The sequence below is a fragment of the Dipodomys merriami genome, unplaced genomic scaffold (assembly GCF_024711535.1).
Source record: "Dipodomys merriami isolate MVZ:Mamm:240054 unplaced genomic scaffold, mDipMer1.0.p SCAF_5, whole genome shotgun sequence".
Lineage (NCBI taxonomy): Eukaryota > Metazoa > Chordata > Mammalia > Rodentia > Heteromyidae > Dipodomys > Dipodomys merriami.
The window spans coordinates 78,498,743-78,521,035 of record NW_027206068.1 but is presented as its reverse complement, the minus strand read 5'-3'; the positions used below and the strand labels follow the sequence as shown (position 1 = coordinate 78,521,035).

Genomic DNA, 22,293 nt, shown 5'->3' with positions numbered 1-22,293 from the left:
CTTGTGTAGAAGGCACGGTCCTCAAGTTCACCTCAGCCTGCTCACTTTGCTACCACAAAGTACAGGCGACTGTTTTTTTTTAGAAACAAGCTTCTCTTTCAGTGTCAGCTTTTCTGTCACCATGCCAGTCCTTGATGTCTTGCCACAAATGTCCACCTTGGTGACTTGCGGCTGACCGTCAGCAGTGTGCTACCGGTGCAGTGTGGTTTCTGTCACTGTTATTTGAGGCTGTGCGGTAGAATTTGATTTCACTTTTCCAGAAGAAATGTCCTCTTAGTATATAATCTCTAGAGAAGAGAATGCTGGGAGCCTCACTGGGGCAGTGTGCACCTTGTCTCAGGGCTGGAGTTTGCTCTTATTAATGGTTATTTGTGTTTGTTGCAGATCTATCAATCAAAGTGAATTGTATATGCAAGGTTTGAAAAGCAAAATGAATAACATGATATTTTGCTTGATTGCATTTCTGATGTTTAGAATTGCATAGTAGTGCATAATAATTAATTTAATTGCTGTACACTTCTGGTGGCTAATCATTTTGGTTTCTTATACCAATAGCCAGGGTTGCTGATAAGCGATGTCTGCAATGGAATGTTTATCTGTCCTCCATCAAACCATGCTAGCTCATCCTGCAGAGGAAGGAGAAGAATGAGAGAGAGAAAGCAGGTTTGCTTTGGCCTCCAACTCGTAATTAGTGAACCTTTTCTAGCTCTTGCCTTTTAGAATTGTCAGTCCTCAACACTGGCAGTTTTACAGCTATTTGTCATTTAATTTTGCTTCTGATATGAATTCTGTGCGGTATAAAAGGGCTGAATATTTCTATAATGTGTTGATAGATGTTAGTGTGCTGAGGATTGCAAAAGGCTACACAGAAAGTCTCTACAGGAACTACATAGGGGGACAGGTCTTCACTTCAGGTTCAAACTTCAGGACTGTGAGTAGTATGTGTGTTGTGTATGTATGTGTTGTGTATATTGTGTATATTGGGTATCATGTGTATATGTGGTTTGTGAAGTTCTAATCAGAGCAGTCAAGCGAAATAAAGATGCCTGTTATAAGACATCCACACTGAAAAGGAAGGTGTGATACTGCTTCTTTTTACAGATGAGGTGGTCTTGCATGTATAACACCCTGAAGAGCTCATGATAGAGCCACATCAGAACCAGTAACAAGTTAAAGTAGCAGAACATGCAAAAGTCAGCAGTGTTTCTATCCAGTAGCCCACAATGACAGCCTCTGCATCACCTTCCTTTTCTCAGATTGTGTGTATGTGTGTGTGTGTGTGTGAAAATACTGTACTGAGGGGTTACAATTACACGAGCAAGGTAATGAGTACATTTCTTATCAAGCATTGTTGCCTCCTTTGTTTCCCCGTACCATTCCTTCCCATCTCCCACCCCCTTATATCCCCCCTCCGTGCCAAAGTTGTAAAGTTCGTTTTTTGATGTAACATCTTGTACATCTCATTGTTGCAATGGGTCCACCTGTATCCCTATTTAAACAATTTGTTTTTTCCCTTCCCCTCTACAAATTATACCAACATCACATACAGTGAAAACAGAGGTTATACTGTGGGGGAGGGACATAGAAAGCAACAAAGAAATCATCTTATAAATATGTTAGAAACAATCTCAAGAAAGAAAAAAAATCTGAGTCCTTATCTTGGGGTTCATTTCACCTAACATCAACTTATCTGACTGTTTCTGCTTGTTTCAGACATATACTAGTTATTGCAAATAAGGGAAACCATGGGACCTATGTTTCTTTGGGCCTGGCTTGCTTCACTTACTATAATTTTTTTCCAAGTCTTTCCATTTCCTAACAAATGGGGCAATGTCATTCTTTCTGATGGAGGCATAGAATTCCATTGTGTATATATACCACATTTTCTTGATCCATTCATCTACTGAGGGGCATCTGGGTTGGTTTCATATCTTAGCTATGGTGAATAATGCTGCAATAAACAGTTGTGCTGGTAGCTTTAGTGTGGTCTTGTTTGTGATCATTTGGGTAAATGCCCAAAAGTGGGATTTCCGGGTCATAGGGGAGCTCTATGTGGAGTCATTTGAGGAACCTCCATACTACTTTCCAAAGTGGTTGAACAAGTTTATACTCCCACCAACAATGAAGTAAGGTTCCCTTCTGTCCACATCCCCTCCAGCATCTGTTGTTATTAGAGTTCTTGATTATAGCCATTCTAACTGGGGTGAGGTGTTATCTCAATGTTGTTTTGATTTGCATTTCTTTTATGGCTAGGGAGGTTGAGCATTTCTTCATGTGTCTATTGGCCATCCTTCTTTCCTCTTCAGAGAAGTTTCTCTTTAAGTCTTTTTTTTTTTTTTTTTGGGTCCGGTCGTGGGCCCTGAACTCTGGGCCTGGGCGCTGTCCCTCAGCTCTTCAGCTCAAGGCTAGTGCTCTACCACTTGAGCCATAGCGCCACTTCCAGCTTTTTTCTTTTTGCTTATGTGGTGCTGAGGAATCGAACCTAGGGCCTCATGCATGCAAGGCAAGTGCTCTACCACTGAGCCACCTTCTCAGCCCCTCTCTTTAAGTCTTTAGCCCACTTATTTATTGGGCAGTTGTTTCTTTGAAGATTTGTTGTTGGGGGATTTCATTTTTTGAGTTCCAGATATATTCTAGATATGAGACCCTTGTCTGTTATATGGCTAGTAAAGATCTTCTCCCAATCTGTGGGCTTTCAATTGATCTTGCTAGTTATGTCCTTTGCCATACAGAAGCCCTGTAATTTCATGCAATCCCATTTGTCCAAGCTTTCTTTGATTTGTTGTATTTCTGGGTCTCTATTAAGAAAATTTGGGCCTGTGCCAAGGAGACCTAAGGTTTCTCCTATTCCGTCCCGTAATGTTTTCAGTGTGTCTGCTTTGACTCTGAGGTCTTTGATCCATTTGGAGTTGATTCTGGTGCAGGGTGATATATAAGGGTCTAGCGTGTTCTGCAACTGATTAACCAATTTTGCTAGCACCATTTACTGAAGAGGCTGTCTTCCATTCTATTTTTTTAGCTCCCTTATCGAAGATTAGATAGCTATAGGTCTGTGGGTTCATTTCTGATCACCCTCCTTTTCCTTCTCCTACACACTCCACCTTGTCCAATGTGTCTCATGGATACCCAGCCCAGAAGGCAAAGTCTCCATGCAGGTCTCTGGGTTTTCTCCTGTAACTGACCCTGTGTCTGGCCATCAGAACCACCTTTGTCTACAGCCTGAACTCTGAAGCCCTTCTGTGGTGCGCCAGGTTCTCCTCAGCAGCCCTGCTTCATCTCTGTGCTCTCATCTCTGCCCCCAGCCTGCCTCCTGTAAAGGCTCAGTGCCCAGGCAGCTCCCAGCTCTTCCTTCCATGCTGCCTACGTAGAAGGCTGTCTCCTACATGCTGTCTCCTAGTCCTCTCTAGCTGCAGCATCCCCTCCATGGCCAAACTTCTGGAAAGGGCAGTTTTCCTTTATGTCTTCCCTTTCAGCTCAGCTGCCCTGGCTGGCTTCTTTCTACCATGGAGGAGCCTTCTCTTCTGTCTTCAAGTACTGCTTATCCAGAGGTTACAGCTGGTACCCCTGTCTTGCCAACAACCCGTTTGAGTCACTCTGGATGCCATGGATGCGTCTAGCAGCCTCCCAGACTCTGTACATCCTCACCCACTGGTCCTTAGAACTTCCTTCTGTTTCTTCATCCAGCCGTTGGGTTGCTTTGACTGGATTTTGTCCCCTTTTCTTGCCTTGTACTCACTGTGTGTTTCTGGCCTCAGTTTTCTTATCTGTAAAATGGTGAATGCCATCTGCTTCTTGTGAAAATCAGATAGTTATCCTGTGCGAAGCCTGCTGAAGACTTAGCATACTAACAATTTTCAACCATGTTTCTTTCGATTTTGGTTTTACCACAGTGGGTCATACTATGAAAAAAATTGTGTATCACTTTTCAAGGCTTCTTGCTCATTCTTCAAAATGTTTGCCTTCTATTGCATAATAGAACATGTCTCTCAAAAGTGTCCTATACTTCTGATTCACAGGGCCCATTTCTCCTTTCTCTGAGTCCAGCCCCCAAGTGTCAGTCATTCAGGTTTGTCCTAAGTCCTCTTCCTTGTCATTTTGTATGTTCTCTTGCTGGCATTTCACCCTGCAGCCATAGCTTTGGAACCTCAGCTGTCCATAGAGTCCTTCGAGTCCAGATCTCTTCCCTGGGTCCCAGAACTGCTGGCCCACTTGCCCTGGCTTTCTCTGCTGGATGTTCCCAAGGTACTTCTGGTCACACAACTCTGCTTCCTCCCAGGGATGAGCCTTGCCCGTCTGGTTCCCCATGCCAGAATGGTGGGAGTCCTCCTCCACGTTGCTCCCACCTTAGGCAGCCCCCATCCCCAGACTCGGTCTCTGGATTTGTCCCAGGCCCTTCACACCTGTCCCTTTCACTCCACACACATCCCAGGTCCCTTTCATGTGCCTGCTGTCTTAGCTTATGCCTCAGGTCTTTGCCACCCTGACTGCCATTCTTCCTTCATCCCTTAATAGTTTGTCTTTGCTTCTCTTCCTCCTCCTCCTTTCCCTCCTTCTCTTCCTCCTCCCGCCCCCCTTGGGCCGTACTGAAGTTTGAATTCAGGTCTCTAGAATTTCTGTGCTAGCATTCTACTTGAGCCATGCTCTCAGCCTGACACATTATATTAGTTATTTTTCAATAGGGTCTTCTGCTTCTGCCAGGGGCTAGCTACAGTCTGTGATCCTCCTCTCTATGACTCTTGAGTAACTGGGGTTACAGGCATGAATCACCACAGCTTGCTTTCTTGTTAAGACAGTATTTGAACTTTTTTCCTGGACTGCCTTGAGTGGAGAGCCTCCCAATCTGCCTCTCAAGAGCTAGGAGTATGAGTATGAGCCACCAATGCCTGACTTGCATATTAGCATTTCATGTGCATATTATCATTTGTTCCCACAAAGGAGATGTGTTCTTTCATGGTAGCCATAGGAAGGCTTGATGACAGCAGGATCTCAGAGCTATCTAGTAGGTCTACCAGGAAGGGGCCAATGTTTCTCTATTGCTTTATGATACCCAAGGTTGCTAAGATGGCACACGGTTAATATGGTGGGTGGGTCTGGGCACAGCCCCCCGTCCCTGACTAGTCATGCTGAATTACGCACAAGGACGGTGACTGGGAAGCATTAAGAGAGATGCTTAGAATTGGTTCAGACCTTTCCTTCTATGGAAGATGCTCTGTGGAGAGATGTGGTTTGGCAGTAGAGTCTTCTTGTTGGCTTAAGAGCAGCAGATAGGCCCAGGCCACAGAGACAGGGCCATTCCTGGTGATAAGGCTCTGACATTCAGGAGACCAAGCACACAGGGATTGGAAAGATGTATTTCTGATCTGTCATTTGGACATGTAAAGGCTTCCTTTTGTCTTGTATTCCCTATCTTCTGACATTTACCTTTTATAAGTTAGTATTGCAGATAGCTCCTCCTACAAATTGAACTTACTGTTGTTTCTACATTGGTAGCTCCATGTGGTAATAGTCACAAGGGGACAGTTTAGCCAGGACGTGTGTGTCCAGGCGGTTTGGTCCAAGGATCTCCTTATAAACTGGTCTGATTAGTAAGAAGGAAGGATTTGGAGGCTTTACCATGAAAGTCACTCACTGACATTTTATGTGTGCTGGAGCTCTGTAGTAGTGAAGCAGGTGGTACCAACTCTCCTTGAAAATGGGGAGGTAAACCAGGAAGTTCAGTACCATGTTCAAGGCCACATCCAGAGAGTCCTGAGTTAGAAACTATGCTTTCAGGGGCCTTGTCATCCATTATTCAACTGTCCTTGTCAACACTTCTGGACTGTTGTGAATTAGAGCATCTAATATTTTATGTTTCTTTTTCCTTTGCATAAATATCCTTCAAAAAGAGCATCCTATTTTACTTTATTGTACCAGTACTAGAGCTTGAATTGAAAGTTTGAGCACTGTCCCTTAGCTTTTCTGCTCTAAGCTGGTGCTCTACCACTTGAGCCACAGCTCCACTTCTGGCTTTTTAAAATTGGAGACAGAAGTCTCATGATCTTTTTTTTCCTGGTCTGTCTTCTAATTGTGATCCTTATATATCAGCCTCCTGAGTGGTTGTGGGACCAGGCCTAAAAACAGCATTTTAAATGTGTGAGATATCATAATTTATTTAGTGATTTACTGAACAGTTGGGCTTCCGTGTACCTGCTACCCAACAGCTGTTTTATTTATTTTTATTGTGAAAATACCATGCAGAGGGGTTACAATTACATGGGCAAGATAATGAGTACATTTCTTATCAAGCATTGTTGCCTCCTCCTTTGTTTCTCCTTTCCATCCCTTCCCATACCCCCACCCCTCCTACCCAGTCCTCCCCCCCACCAAAGTTGTAAAGTTCCTTTTTCCCCATAATGACTTGTACATCTCATTGCTGCAATGGATCCACCTGTATTCCTATTTAAACAATTTGTTTTTTTCCCTTCCCCTCCACAAATTATACCAACATCAAATACAGTGAAAGTAGGGGTTATACCATGGGGGAGGGATATACAAAGCAACAAAGAAATAATCTTATGTGTTGGAAACAATCGCATGAAAGAAAAAAACATTGAATACTTATCTTGGGGTTCATTTCCCTAACATCAACTTATCTGACCTTTCCTGCTTGTCTCAGACATATAGTAGTTATTGCAAATAAGGGCAACCATGGGAACTATGTTTCTTTGGACCTGGCTTACTTCACTTAATATAATTTTTTCCAAGTCTTTCCATTTCCTAACAAATGGGGCAATGTCATTCTTTCTGATGGAGGCATAGAATTTCATTGTGTATGTATACCAAATTTTCTTGATCCATTCATCTACTGGGGGGCATCTGGGTTGGTTCCATATCTTAGCTATGGTAAATAAGGCTGCAATGAATATAGTTGTGTTGGTAGCTTTAGTGTGGTCTTGTTTGTGATCATTTGGGTAAATGCCCAAAAGTGGGATTGATAGGTCATAGGGGAGCTTTATGTGGAGTCTTTTGAGGAACCTCCTTACTGCTTTCCAAAGTGGTTGAACAAGTTTACACTCCCACCAACAATGCAGTAGGGTTCCCTTCTGTCCACATCCCCTCCAGCATCTGTTGTTATTAGAGTTCTTGATTATAGCCATTCTAACTGCGAGTTCTTGATTATAGCCATTCTTTTTTTTTTTTTTTTTTTTTTTTTTGTCGGTTGTGGGACTTGAACTCTGGGCCTGGGCGCTGTCCCTCAGCTCTTCAGTTCAAGGCGAGCGCTCTACCACTTGAGCTACAGCGCCACTTCCGGTTTTCTGGTGGTTTATTGGAGATAGGAGTCTCACAGTCTCTCCTGCCCGGGCTGGCTTTGAACCATGATCCTCAGATCTCAGCCTCCTGAGTAGCTAGGATTACAGGCGTGAGCCACCAGCGCCCGGCTTTGATTATAGCCATTCTAACTGCGGTGAGGTGGTATCTCAATGTTGTTTTGATTTGCATTTCTTTTATGGCTAGGGAGGTTGAGCATTTCTTCATGTGTCTATTGGCCATCCTTCTTTCTTCTTCAGAGAAGTTTCTTTTTAAGTCTTTAGCCCACTTATTTATTGGGCAGTTGTTTGTTTGAAGATTTGTTGTTGGGGGATTTAATGTTTTGAGTTCCAGATATATTTTAGATATGAGACCCTTGTCCGTTATATGGCTAGTGAAGATCTTCTCCCAATCTGTGGGCTTTCTATTGATCTTGCTCGCTATGTCCTTTACCATGCAGAAGCTCTGCAATTTCATGCAATCCCATTTGTCCAAGCTTTCTTTGATTTGTTGTGTTTCTGGGTCTCTATTAAGAAAATTTGGGCCTGTGCCAAGGAGACCTAGGGTTTCTCCTATTCCATCCTGTAATGTTTTCAGGGTGTGTGCTTTGACTGTGAGGTCTCTGATCCATTTGGAGTTGATTCTGGTGCAGGGTGATATATAAGGATCTAGCTTTAGTTTTCTACAAATAGTTAGCAATTTTGCCAGCATCATTTACTGAAGAGCTGTCTTTCTTCCATTCTATTTTTTTTTTTAGGTCCCTTATCAAAGATTAGATGGCTATAGGTCTTTAGGTTCATTTCTGGGTTTTCAATTCTATTCCATTGGTCCTGAGGTCTTGTGCCAGTACCAAGCTGTTTTGATTACTATGGCTTTGTAGTGGAGTTTGAAATTTGGTATTGATATTCCTCCAGCACTGTTTTTTCTGTTAAGGATCGTTTTTGCTATTCAGGGTCTTTTATTGTTCCATATGAATTTTTGGATTGCCTCTTCTATTTCCTTGAAAAACGAGGTTGGAATATTGATAAGAATCACACTGAATTTGTAGATAGCCTTGGGAAGTATTGCCATTTTCACGATGTTGATTTTTCCAATCCAGAAGCATGGGAGTTTTTGCCACTTTCTAAGTTCTGTTTTGATTTCCTTTTTCAAGTTTTTAAAATTTTCATCATAGAGGTCCTTCACTTCTTTGGCTAAGTTTATTCCTAGGTATTTTATTTTTTGTGGGGCTTACGAATGGAGTTGCTTTCCTAATTTTAGCCACACTTTTCTAACTGTTGGCATACAGAAAAGCCACTGATTTTTGAGGGTTAATTGTATACTCTGCTACTTTGCCAAAGTTTTGAATCAGTTTGAGTAATTTGGGAGTGGAGTCTGTGGGACTCTTTAAATACAAGATCATGTCATCTGCAAAGAGGGAGAGTTTTACTTCTTCTTTCCCTATTTGGGTCCCCTTTATGTTTGCATTTTGTCTTATTGCTGTAGCTAGGCATTCTAATACTAGATTGAAGAGAAGTGGAGAGAGAGGACATCCTTGTCTGGTTCCTGAGTTAAGAGGAAATGGCTTTAGTTTTTCACCATTAAGTATGATGCTGGCTGTAGGTTTGTCATATACAGCCTTTATTGTATTGAGGAATGTTCCATGGATTCCTAATTTTTCCAGAACCTTCATCATAAAGGGACCAACAGCTGTTTTATTGATCGCCTTTGTATATCATTTTTTGTTTGAATTTCTAAATTATGTCTTCCTAGAAAATATTCTTGGTGTGTTTCCCAGGTGATTTTCAGGATGACACTGGCTTCTGTGTCACCATTTAGATAGGGTGAGTGTCCCGACTCTGCGTCTGCCTGGGTAACACCAGCACCTTCACACTAGACTGGTGAGTCATGCTGTGTGCAAGTAATTGATGTTGCCTTCTACCTGGCAAGTCATACTATGTAATAGAGTTTGGCTTACACAGGCGAGTCCTACTGTGTGCGAGTAACTGGGGTCGCCTTCCACCTGGCGAGTCCTACTGTGTGACGAACAGAGGTTGCCTTCCACCTGGCGAGTCCTACTGTGCGTGTAATTGGGGGTGCCTTCTACCTGGCGAGTCCTACTGTGCGTGTGAGTAATTGGGGTTGCCTTCCACCTGGCGAGTCCTACTGTGTGTGACTAACAGAGGTTGCCTTCCACCTGGCGAGTCCTACTGTGCATGTAATTGAGGTTGCCTTGCACCTGGCTAGCTGCAGAGCTCTCAAGTGTGTGGAGTGTGTGTAACTGACCCTTCCCTGAGTCCAAACTCCAGAACCTCCAGAAATAATCTTTTAAAAGGTTATGATGCCCCAACTGGCAAACACACACCCCAAAACAAAAACAGAAGTGATCCCCCAAAAAATCTAAAAAGAAAAACATTTGCCTTCCCAACATTTGAGTTCTTGTAGACTTGTTTCTTTTCATAAGTAGCCATGTGAGACCTCTGGCAGTACCGAGGCTGATCATTTTAACTACATTGAGTAGTGATTTTATATTCCGATAGATTACTTAATAATAATTACATTGAACCTGCCATGTAATTAGATGTTTATTTGCCATGTATCTTTTATATTTCATCAAAATGATGTGATTTAGACAGCAAAGATAATTACGCTATGATTATGAGACTGTGACCTTGAACCTTAATAATTAGTTACAGTTTCTGAAGTAATTAAAGTGTTTCAACTCTTCCTGGGTGAATGGCCAGCTAAGTGCCTGCACTCATCCTTTGGTGTGTGATCGAGAACCAGCGACTGTCTCAGTGGTGCGTCTCTGGTGAGTGGGCCACACTGTCCCTTTCCTGAGGGCTACGTGTGCTCCAGGCATGTATTTGTGTGTTGCTGTGCTTCCTGCTCCCATGAGGACCATTGATCCTGGACAATTCCAGAAGGCTGTCTGCCAATGTGGCTGTTGAGTAGGATGGGCTTGACCCTCAGGAAGGTACGGAATGAGTTGCTTAGCTCCTGAGGAAAGCCCTGCTCATTTAAGAGAGTCAGGGAGTGTCTCTCGCCATCCTGATGAAGAGACACACGGCAGGACTTACTCGGAGCCTTCACAGCCCCGAGCAGGGCCTGGCAGGATGAGGTCAGTGCCACAGGCAACTGGAGGGAGGAGACAGCTGGCTGCCCAGCACGAGGAAGCACAGATGTGCTCCAAGGCCATCAGCTCTCCATGCACGGAATCCGCACTTTGCCCTTAAGTTCCATTTGGGGTAGCTTGGCCCTGGAGTCTCCACATAGAGACTCCACTGGGGTGGAAACGATGCCACTGATGCTGTCCAATCCAAGTCTGGAGCCAGAGGGCCTTCTGAAAGACATGTCAGAGTTGTTTCCAATGAGCTCCAAATGCCACAGAGTAGAACATGTGTGCAGGTGAATATGTAGGTGTGTATGCGGAAATATACATGCAGATGTCATTGTTAAATAACATTTACTTCATTATTCACCAAGTTGTTCTGACTTTAAAAAATTCACAATGTAATTGTATCAGAAAGCATTACAAGTGAGAATTTACCTTGGGACTTCCTTATTTATCATTAAGGACGTTATTAAAAAGTGTGTGTGTGTGTGTGTGTGTGTGTGTGTGTGTGTGTGTGTGTGTGTGTGTGTGTGTGTGTGTGTGTGTGTGTGTGTGTGTTACAGGGTTGGAGATTAAGCCCAGGGTCTGTGCAGTTTGGTGTGAAATATTTATTTTTAAATGTTTAATTGTTATTAGAAAGGTGATGTACAGAGGGGCTACAGTTACATAAGTCAGGTAAAGAGTACATTTCTTTTTAGACAATGTCACCCCTTCCCTCACTCTCTTCCAATTTTTTAAAATTTGGTATTAGTCTTGGGGCTTGAACTCAGGGCCTAGGCACTGGCTCTTAGATATTTTTGCTCAAGCTAGTGTTCTATCACTTGAACCTCAGCTCTACTTCTGGCTTTTTTTTGGTAGTTTAGTGGAGATAAAGCCTCTCAGAGACCTTTCTTCCCAGGCTGGCTTTGAACTGAAATCCTCAAATCTCAGCCTCTTGAGTAGCTAGGACTACAGGCATGAGACACTGGTGCTCAGCTCAAACTTCATTTTTTATTCAGAAAATCTTACCTTTCCACATTAAAAAAAAATGCATTTCCTCTTTAAATCCTGGTTTAAAGCTAGAGCCTCTCTCCTGTACCCTTGAGTCTAATTGTTGACCCTGAAGAAAATACAACTACCTGCCAGAATTTACTCATTTGTAATTACTCACTGTTAGTTTATGTTTTCAGATTAATGGAAACATTTATTGTGGCCCATATATTTGATTAGGCATATTCTTGTGATTATAATATTACTTCAAAGATTAATTTACTAAACATATAATTTGGTGCTTTTAATTAATACCACGGCCTGGTGTAAAGCTGATGTAACCTCATGGTCAGGACCTACAATTTATGAACTATTCATTGCCCATTAACTCACCCACTTACATGACCTGCACATCCATCAGCTTGATGGAGTGTAAAGACCTAAAGGATCCCAAGGTATTTTATATAACTTCAGAAAAGTCCATGAAAAGTTGATCTTTGGGTGAAAAGAGGGTGGAAAACAAGTTCATTCATGTTCAGTGTATGCTACTGCCTTCTATTCCAAATCAGGCAGGCGTTCCTCTGAATATCATTACATTTCCTCAGTTTCCCCTAGTTGCTGAGTAAGTGGCATGTCTGCTTCAGGGACACAGCTAATCCTTTTCACACCCTTAACAAAAGCAGGCAAGAATTAAAAATCATCTTTGCAGACTCCTGAAATGCATGATATCAAACATAAATTTTAATTGGGCTTCATTTACTAAGTGCTGCATTACCTCATCCTTTAGTTTTAACTATGGATTTTCTATAAATCTTCATGTGGCTAAACATGATAAACTGCCCACCACATCACAGAACAAGGCAGCACTTATTAGCACTTGAGAAGTTATTGATTCCTTGTCTTGATTAATCTTTTCTGGCCCTCTTCTATAGGAATTCCAGAAGTAGGATTGCAGTGAGTCTGCTCAGAGCTTCTGCTTCAATTACAACTGTTTTGATGCTTCCACTATTAGTCTAATTATGACTTTTCTGGCACTGATCTTTTTTGCTATCTATTTATCAACAGTGAGCACTTTTAGATTGAATTTATTTTACGATGTGCCAGTAAGATAGAAGCAAAGAGTGTGTTTTATATTTAACGGTAAAAGGAATTCATATTGATGTTTTAAAATTATTTTTGATTATGAAAATTTTAAAAAAGTTTATCTCTTTTGATGAGAGAGCTTTTTGAATCTGAGAAATCAGTTTTGTTATTTTTCTGAACATTTTCCGATTCTCAGATGCTGTATCTCTCTATTGGTTCCAAATGGGTGCTTTCTAGGCTAGAACTGTTCTAGCAGATCTCAGAGCACAGCAGCCTGAAGGAGGACAGTGGTCTCAGTGATCTCAGTACACTGTCCCGTGGCCCTGTTGCTCTTGGGCTATGGTGAGGCAGAGGAACATGGCAGGACTCAAGGCTAAAACTCTGTGTGTGTGTGTGTGTGTGAGAGAGAGAGAGAGAGAGAGAGAGAGAGAGAGAGAGAGAGAGAGAGAGAGAGAGAGAGAGAGAGACAGACAGACAGACAGACAGACAGACAGACAGACAGACAGAGACAGACAGAGAGAAAGAGACAGAGAGGCAGAGACAGAGGAGAGAAGAGAAGAGAGAAAGGGAGGGATGGGGGAGAAGAGAAAGAGGAGAGAAAGGGAGGGATGGAAGGATCTAGAGAGGAGAGAGAAAAGAGAGAAAGGGAGGTAGGGATGGGAGAGAGGAGAAAGAAGAGGGAAAGGGAGGGAGAAAGGGATGGGAAAGAGAGAGGGAGAGAGGGAGGGATGAGGAGGGGGGGGAGGGAGAGAGAGAACTGTGGTTCAAGTATCATTGTCCAGGTTATACCCACTATGACCTAACTTCTTTTCATGAAGGGTCCTTAAGGTTCTGGCTTCTCCCAATAGTGCCACTGTGTAGGGACCAAGACTTTATGATCTGAATCTTTGAAAGACATTCAAGTGCCAAAGGATAGCAGTAACTGTATCATCTCATGAAATTATAATGTATGTAGAAATTTTACTGTCTCTGCAAATGGCCCAGGTGATGTAGTTAAGGCTGCAGAGTTTCTAGTGTAGAATGGCATGAGGGCAATGGGGGAAGACGTAGGGGGCCCCTGGGGAAGTTTTTTGTTTTTGTTTTTTTGTGAATCATGGGACTTGAACTCTGGGCTGTGCGCTGTCCCTCAGCTCTTCAGCTCAAGGGTAGAGCTCTACCACTTGAGCCACAGCGCCACTTCTGGTTTCTTGGTAGTTAATTGGAGGTAAGAGTCTCACTGACATTCCTGCCTGGGCAGGCTTTGAACCGGAATCCTCAGATCTCAGCCTCTTGAGTAGCTAGGATGACAGGCTGTGGGTGCCTGGCTGTGGGAAAGTACGTTTGATGCTTCATTTTCAGAGTTACTGTTTTGAGACTGAGATGCCCTTATTGGTGGTGTGGGGATATCCTGGTAGGTGGCAGAATGTGTCCTTGACTTCACAGTGCAATCATTCAGCAAAAACACTGCCCCCACTGGTTCTCTGATAAAGGACCCACTATTTCTGGGTGGGGGCTGAACCTTAGGTTTCTGTGAATGAATTATAACTTAGTGTACACATTCTAGCACTCAATTTGTTTATTTAATTCAACCAAATCAGCAGTAGTATTGACAGATTAATGGGTTATTACCTTTGTTAGGGATAAGTTGGAGTTTAGGTTGACACCAAATGGAAGGGACCAGGGACACTCAGGAGACAGAACACCTGACAGGCACTGCAGCTCAGCCAGGATCACTGCGTGGGTTCTAATTACAGCCTTGGATTTCAGACGTTCAAAGTGATATGATTTAGCAACAAACAGCTCTGTACTCTCTAATCTCCATTAAGTCACAGGAGCTCCAGAGGGCCATTTTTGCCCTTCTGTAGGGCGAAACTCTGTAAGTTATTATGTTTGTCGACCCGTGTGTAAAAATCAATAGGAAGTACCTCATCTTTTTGCTCTTATTTTATCCAACAGTGCAAGATGAAAAATTCCACACTTCTTACTGAGAAGAGTGAGTGAGCTGGTTCCGAGGGTGCATCTCAGGATGGAGAAGCAAGCACGGTGTGCATTTACAACTTAGCTTGCAGTTCAGTTATATTTATTGGTTTACCTGAGGTCACAGATTTAAAACCTCAGTTGTGTTTAAATGGATGTTCTGGTTGAGAGTTAACCAGTAAATATCACTTAAAAAAACGTTTATCATTTTAACTTTTATCTAAAATCAGAAAGATCTAGATTTGAAAACCAGTTCCATCATTTACTAGCCTTTTGAACTTGGGCAAATTACTTAATCGCTTTTATTCATCACTCTAATCTCTGCCTCAAAGGGTTCTTATGAGGATTAAATTAGGTAAAATGTGCCTTCACAGAGGAGATGCTCACAACAGGCAGCGATTACTATTAATGACCTGAAGTTTAGTGTAAGCTTCGGTATGATGTAATGAGGACAATTACGTCCTTCAGTAATGCAGATGTTGAATTAATGAGCAAATACCTGGGTTTGGGAATTGGGACGGTGCGGATGGAAACGTTCCCACCCTGCCAGAGGCCAGACCTGCAGCTGAGCTCCTCGTCGCCGTCGGGGTTCAGGGCGTGGAGGCCCAGCCGGTCAGCTCCGCGTGCGAGGCGGCGCGTGGAGCCTGGGGCTGGCCCGGGGCCGCGGGCCTGCCGAGCTCCGGGAAGCCCCGACGGGCGCCAGGCCGCGCCGAGGGAGCCCGCGCGGCGGGGCCGCGGGACGCACGGGCGCGGCGTGCGCGCATGCGCGCGCAGGGCGATGAGCCTGAGAAGGCGCCTCCGGCCCTGCCGGGCCCTCGCGGGACAGGCGGCGCGGGAGGACCCAAGGCCCAGTCCAGGGGCCAGAGCTTCCCGGAAGTGAGGTAAGACGCATGCGCGGGCGCGTCTGGGCGCGGGCCCTCCCGGGCAGGGCGGAGCGCAGGTGGGGCGTCCTGGGAACTCCGGCCTCGTGCGCTGGGTGAGAGCAGAGCTGCGCGGACGCCTTGTGTTCCAACCGCACGGAAGGGACCGACAACGAAGAAATGAGCTCAGTCTAATGGCCGGACAGATAAGCTAAGGGGAGAGACGCCAGGGCGCGGAGCTGCAGCAACAGGACGGAAGCCCTCTCAAAAGCAGTCAAGAAGACAGCGCGGCCGCCCGCTCCGTGCGCCCCCCCTCCCCCTCATTCTGAGCACCAGGGACCTCCCAGATGACACTACTGAGCCCCACCCGCAACTCACGCGCCCCATGACACATGCACGCACGCGCGCACGCATGCACACGCACATACACGTGCATTCTGTGCTGTGAAGGCAGCAACATGAAGACGCGGGGAAGTACTGGAGTCCCAGCTCAGGCCTCTCTGCTCTGGTGAGCTCTGGAGAGTCTGTCTTCTGACTGATCAGAGACTCCAGCTAGAAGGGGCAACACCTGGTTGCATACATTAGGCCTTATTTCCTACCCTAAGCATGGCATCTCATCCTTATAGTTTCATTGCTCTCCTTGCTGTGTTTGAGAAATCTTTTCCTTTTTTATGTGCTTCCTAATGAACTGCTGTCTGTGCACACATGGGTTGTAGGATTAATCTTCAAAAACATCTTTAAAGGTTAAGTATAGCCTAGCTTCTTCTGGTAGTCATTTATGGCTTGGATATTATCATTTTATCCCAATCAGTCTTAAATCCACTTATATTTCCTGCTTCCATTACCCCTGAGGGAATGAGTTTAATCAATGGATTGCCTATTAGGGTATGGACCTCATTGGCACCTGAAATGGGCCTGGGTAGGCTAGGATAATGAGGGAGAGGGGAGAAAGAAAAGATATGGTGTAAATGATGTGATAATGTGTATGTGTGGGCCAGGGGAGGGGCGGGGGAGAAGTATTGCAGCTTCCTGGGACAAGCAGGTCTATTTTGATCACTTTCCCCAATCTGTCCCTGCTAGTTCTGATGAGTCACCTTGAAGGCTCCTTGAATTATAGACTTCATGGTGGATCTTCCATGACGCAGCTGTGATGAGTGTAAATGAGGATGAACAAAGTCATTGCCCATTGACTGAGCTTGAGTGCTTATAGAAACACTCAACATAGAAACTCTTCTGAACTCATGTTTCTCCTTGTTTAACACCAGTGAAGATACAAATAAACACAAGAAGCAAGAAAAATAAATTTATCCATTTTGTAGTAGATATCAGAGTAAATGATTAGGGTACTATTCTGGAATGCTTTAGAAAATTACTGAAATAGATACATTTTGGAGCTGGGCAAGGAGCTCATGCCTGTAATCTCAACTGCTTTGGAGTCATAAGTGGGAAGATTGGGGTCCAGGCAAGCCTGGGTAAGAACTAGGAGACTCTAACAGAAATAACTGAAGCCATAACTGGAGTGTGGCTCTAGTGGTAGAGTGCCTGCCTAGCAATCATGAGGCTCTGAGTTCAAACCCTAGTACCACCCCACAAAAACATACATTTTGGAGTACTTAGCCCTCTGAGACCTAACCTGCCAAAATGGTTTGGATGGTAGACATGTTTATAGGACCTGATTGCCCATTGCCAAGTTGGTGGGGCCAGGACAGGCAGTAACGGGCTCAGCCAACCGGATTCTCTACAAGATGAACCCTGGGGATCCCAAAAGTTGTCTCTTGTCTGCTTCTGTCTGGAAACTCAGGAAACTCTCAAAGCTACACCATGGCTGAGAAAAGAGGTCAAAGAAAGAAAGGAGAGGAAGAATGTAGAGATGGCCATAGAAGTGTGTGCCTCCTGTTGCTGTATCTCCTTGCCAGAGAACCCGACTGTGTTAAGAACACTCACAGCACGCAGATATTCTGTCCACAGTATGCAGGTGTTCTTTTCATAGGACAGGCTGGGATCCAGTAGAGGGTGCTGCCTGCAGACGTGTGGAGTTAATTCTCACCCGCAAGGGCGGTTCAATTCCCACAAGCACTGCTGGGGTTAATATTTCCCTGTCTTCTAATGGACAGTAATTGAAATGAATTTATTACCTAAATTATTCCCTGCTTCAGGATACCACTTAGAAAGATGGAGCTATAAAAACGAGATCTTCACAGTCAGAAAGCAACCTGCAGGAGCTGCCCGTGGCCAGTGTCCCAGCAAGGTTCATCTAGCCTGGGCCTCCACGCTGAAGGCAAAGCAATCTTTCAAACTGGGAAAATTTATTGTATTATAAATTGGGTTTAATATCTTTTCTTCTCTCAATCTACCACAACTGCCAGGCAAAAATCTGTCTGATTTCATAGGTAATCTTGGACTTAGCAGCCTGGAACTGCCACCTGGTTGGCCACAGCAGGGCTCTGCTTTAACATCATACTTGTGGTTTCCTTCCTCCTCTGTTCTTCCTCAGATGCACTGACGCCCAGAGAAACTTTCCCTTGTCACTCCACTTTCACACCTTCATCTATACCACTGCTCCAAGGTAGGCTGTAGGGTAGGAAGGATGGCTAGGCCCCAAGATGGGAGAGTGCAGCCATGACCCAGGCACCCAGCACCTTAGTCACCCTCTCTTCTCAGATTTCTCCCTAGTACACTACAATAGTACCCTTCCTGCATTTGTGTTATCTCGACACACAGACTGACCTCTCTCTCCTTCACCTTATATTTGGTGAATGCCTACAGCTCACACACTGAGGTCCTGGTTCCAGGGTATACTATGTGGATAGTTCATCCCCAAGGGCGTGAAGTCTAGGGTCAAAATAGACTGAATAACAGACAAACCGTGGGGGCACTAGAGAGGGGGCTGTCGGCGGTGGGGGAGGGAGGGCACAGCAAAGACGAGTGTTCCTCACTCCTGGAAGTGTGCGAGCTGGAGAGGCGGAGAGCTGGAGAGCTGGAGAGGCGGAGAGCTGGAGAGCTGGAGACCTGGAGAGGCGGAGAGGGGACATACGGGTTCCGGAAGCCAGAGGCGCACAGGCACTCATGTGAATGAGGTTGTATGCGTGTGCGTGGGGTAGACAAGGCACCGTGGAGAAGGGCTGAGAAGTACAGAGAAATAAAGATGGCACTCAAGGCAAGCCGAGGCAGAGAATGGGGCTCTACTTTGAAACGACTTCATCTCATTGGAGGTCCCACGTTCAAAACTGGTAGACTTAGAGCATGCCGTGGCCAAGCTCTTTCGTGGCCTGCTTACATGCGTATGCGACTCTGAGACATAAATGGCCTCACTGTGGGCTGCTTTTCAATAGGAAAAAGATCACGTTTTATAGGAGATAGTCTACCATACTGACTAGCAACATCACTATTTTTCTGTAGGATTAGATGATCATAGATAAAACTTTATTGTCAATTAAAAGTTGCTCTAATATGTGCTGAAGAATTCTGAAATGCTTTTATGAAAAGGTCAAGCATATAAGACTCTATGCTTACATACTTTTTTCCTCTCTCTTTTTGCACCGAGTGACTTTAATGTTGTCCAGTGGCTTCTGCCTGCTTAAGTATGCGTCCCACACACTATGATGTCACACACAACCATCAGGCGTGGCCAGGGAGTGAGATCAGCAAGGGGTTGATGCCAGCGTTCCTGGGGTCTGAGCCACAGGTGTTCACTTCGGGGCGGGCACAGAGCACAAACAGGACAGTGAACAGGACTTTTGCTCTTCTTTAAGAAGTGTTGTTGGAAAAGCAAGGACACAGGCATATTCCTGCACACTCTTAAATGTATGACCAAAATGTGGATTAAAAATTAATGTATGATCATTACAAAGTGCTTATGTAGGAGACATAATTTTAAAGCAGAGAACAAAATCACTCAGATCTTTTACTTTCTTTTTTTTTTTTTATTGTGAAAATACTGCACAAAGAGGTTACAATTACATGGGCAAGATAATGAGTACATTCCTTATCAAGCATTGTAGCCTCCTCCTTTGTTTCCCCTTCCCATCCCTTCCCATCCTGCTCCCGCCCCCCACCCAATCCTCCTTCCCCCCCACCAGAGTTGTAAAGTTCTTTTTTCCCTATAACGACTTGTACATCTCATTGTTGCAATGAATCCACCTGTATCCCTATTTAAACGATTTGTTTTTTTTTTCCTTTCCCCTCCACAAATTATACCAACATCAAACACAGTGAAAGCAGGGGTTATACCATGGGGGAGGGACATACAAAGCAACAAAGAAATCATCTTATAAATGTGTTAGAAACAATTACCTGAAAGAAAAAAAAAACATTTGAATACATATCTTAGGGTTCATTTCCCTAACATCAACTTATCTGACCTTTTCTGCTTGACTCAAACATATACTAGTTATTGCAAATGAGGGAAACCATGGGACCCAAGTTTCTTTGGGCCTGGCTTACTTCACTTAATATAATTTTTCCAAGTCTTTCCATTTCCTAACACATGGGGCAATGCCATTCTTTCTGATGGAGGTATAGAATTCCATTGTGTATATATACCACATTTTCTTGATCCATTCATCTACTGAGGGGCATTTGGGTTGGTTCCATATCTTAGCTATGGTAAATAATGCTGCAATAAACATAGTTGTGTGGTCTTGTTTGTGATCATTTGGGTAAATGCCCAAAAGTGGGATTGCTGGGTCATAGGGAAACTCTACGTGGAGTCTTTTGAGGACCCTCCGTACTACTTTCCAAAGTGGTTGAACAAGTTTACACTCCCACCAACAATGCAGTAGGGTTCCCTTCTGTCCACATCCCCTCCAGCATCTGTTGTTATTAGAGTTCTTGATTATAGCCATTCTAACTGGGGTGAGGTGTTATCTCAATGTTGTTTTGATTTGCATTTCTTTTATGGCTAGGGAGGTTGAGCATTTCCTCATGTGTCTATTGGCCATCCTTCTTTCCTCTTCAGAGAAGTTTCTCGTTAAGTCTTTAGCCCACTTATTTATTGGGCAGTTGTTTCTTTGAAGATTTGTTGTTGGGGGATTTCATTTTTTGAGTTCCAGGTATATTTTAGATATGAGACCCTTGTCTGTTGTATGGCTAGTGAAGATCTTCTCCCAATCCGTGGGCTTTTTATTAATCTTGCTAGCTATGTCCTTTGCCATACAGAAGCTCTGCAATTTCATGCAATCCCATTTGTCCAAGCTTTCTTTGATTTGTTGTGTTTCTGGGTCTCTATTAAGAAAATTTGGGCCTGTGCCAAGGAGACCTAGGGTTTCTCCTATTCCGTCCCATAATGTTTTCAGGGTGTCTGCTTTGACTCTGAGGTCTTTGATCCATTTGGAGTTGATTCTGGTGCAGGGTGATATATAAGGATCTAGCTTTAGTTTTCTGCAAGTAGTTAGATCTTTTACTTTCTTTGAATAATCATAATCATTATTTTGGTGAGCATATATTCAGAATTTTTGTTTGTTATGAAAACATATAAAAGTGCTGTTTCAGACTTTTTGAATCAAGTATACTATTTCATTAGCTGGTTTTTCTATCTCATGTTTTAAACACATTTATAGCTTAATAAATGAGATATCATGAATATTGAATATCTTGTTTTCATTTTGTGAGCACAAAGAATACATTCTAATTCAACTCATTTTAATATTAATCAAATTACATCATTTGGGATTTTTTTAACATTTAACATTATTTACATTAGTTAACATGGAGTCTGTATCCAGTTCTATGCAACCACCTTGTTCAGGCTCTCCAGTTGTCATTCCAAGAGCTGTGCTCGAAGCCTACGCACATTTCCAGAATTTGACATACATTGCTGTTTTCCTCAGAAAAGCATGTAGCAGCAATTTGGACTCCTTTGAACAGAATGTAACAATGCTTAGTTCTTCAAATTTTTCCTATGCCAGGTATTTTTTATTTAGGTCTTTACCAATCTGATATGCCAAAAATGATACTGTTTTAAAAATTGGTATTTTTAAAAAAAACATTTTAAATTTTTATTCTTTATTATTAATGCTGATCAATATTTTCTTTACCTAGGGATTCTTTACATTTCTTTAATAAACTGCTTAGGCATGTGTTTGGCCCAGTTTTTGTTGGTTGGTGTATTTGTCCTTTTGTGTGTGTGTGGTAAGTGAGGTGTTCTATTTGGTTAAACATCAGCGCCCATGAGAGTTTGATGAGATAGGCCCCCTGCCTGGGCTTTGCTGCCCCAAGTGGGCAGGCGCTTCCCACTCCCGGGCCTTTAGATCCTGGCCAGTGCTTCCCCAGCAGACTGAAAGCAACCGTCTAGTACGGGCTGCTCTAAGCAGTTCTGGAAGAGCTTTTGTTTTCAGAGAAGGAGACTGAGGCCAGAAAGGTAGGTAAAGTAAGTAGCTTTTCCAAGGCCCAGTGGTTGGTGGCAGGTGGAGTTAGATGTAGTGTGGTTCCTGCCCTGCCCTGGAGCTCCCTGGGACTCTGCCCTTGGCTCCCACCTCTAGACAGTGCAGTTGGGCTACACTGCATATCACAGCTTTTACCACCACATCGATCAGTGCTACCATTTTTGCAGCACCTAACATGTGTCAAGTACTATAGCACGCACAACAAATCCACTTTCTCAAGTGTATTGATACTTCTGTGTAACCTCTACAGACGTAAGTTCTAGAATGTATTCAACACTCTAAAATATACCGTTACTACTTCCCTGTTCTAGTCCCCAACCCTCTCCAACCCTAAGCAACCCTCCTATTATAATAGCTACTGTCAATCAGACTTGCCTTTTCTAGAGTTTCACATAAATTAGATAGTCTAGTATGTAGTATTTAGTGTTTGACTTTTTGTACTCAGCATGGCGTTATCAAATTTCACCCACATTTTACCTAGGTCAATAGCGTTTCCTTTTTATTGGAATTGTATGGGTATATAACAGTTTACTTATTCACTTAATTATTGATGGGCATTGGGTTGTTTCCAGTGTTGAACTGTTGAAAATGAAGTTGTTATGAGCATTTGGGTATAAGTATTTGTGTAGACATTTTTCTTGTTAAGTAAGTAAATACCAAA

General features: G+C 43.6%; 1 long non-coding RNA gene across 2 annotated transcripts in view; it reads left to right on the top strand.

Annotated features, from left to right (window-relative positions):
* The window catches only part of LOC138809983 (uncharacterized), a 59,899-nt gene extending 45,375 nt beyond the window's left edge, over nt 1-14,524 (top strand). For both annotated transcript variants that reach the window (XR_011366982.1, XR_011366981.1), the window contains exon 4: nt 14,369-14,524. This is a non-coding gene — a long non-coding RNA (uncharacterized lncRNA). The remainder of the gene's footprint in view (nt 1-14,368) is intronic.
* The last annotated feature ends 7,769 nt before the right edge of the window (nt 14,525-22,293 follow it).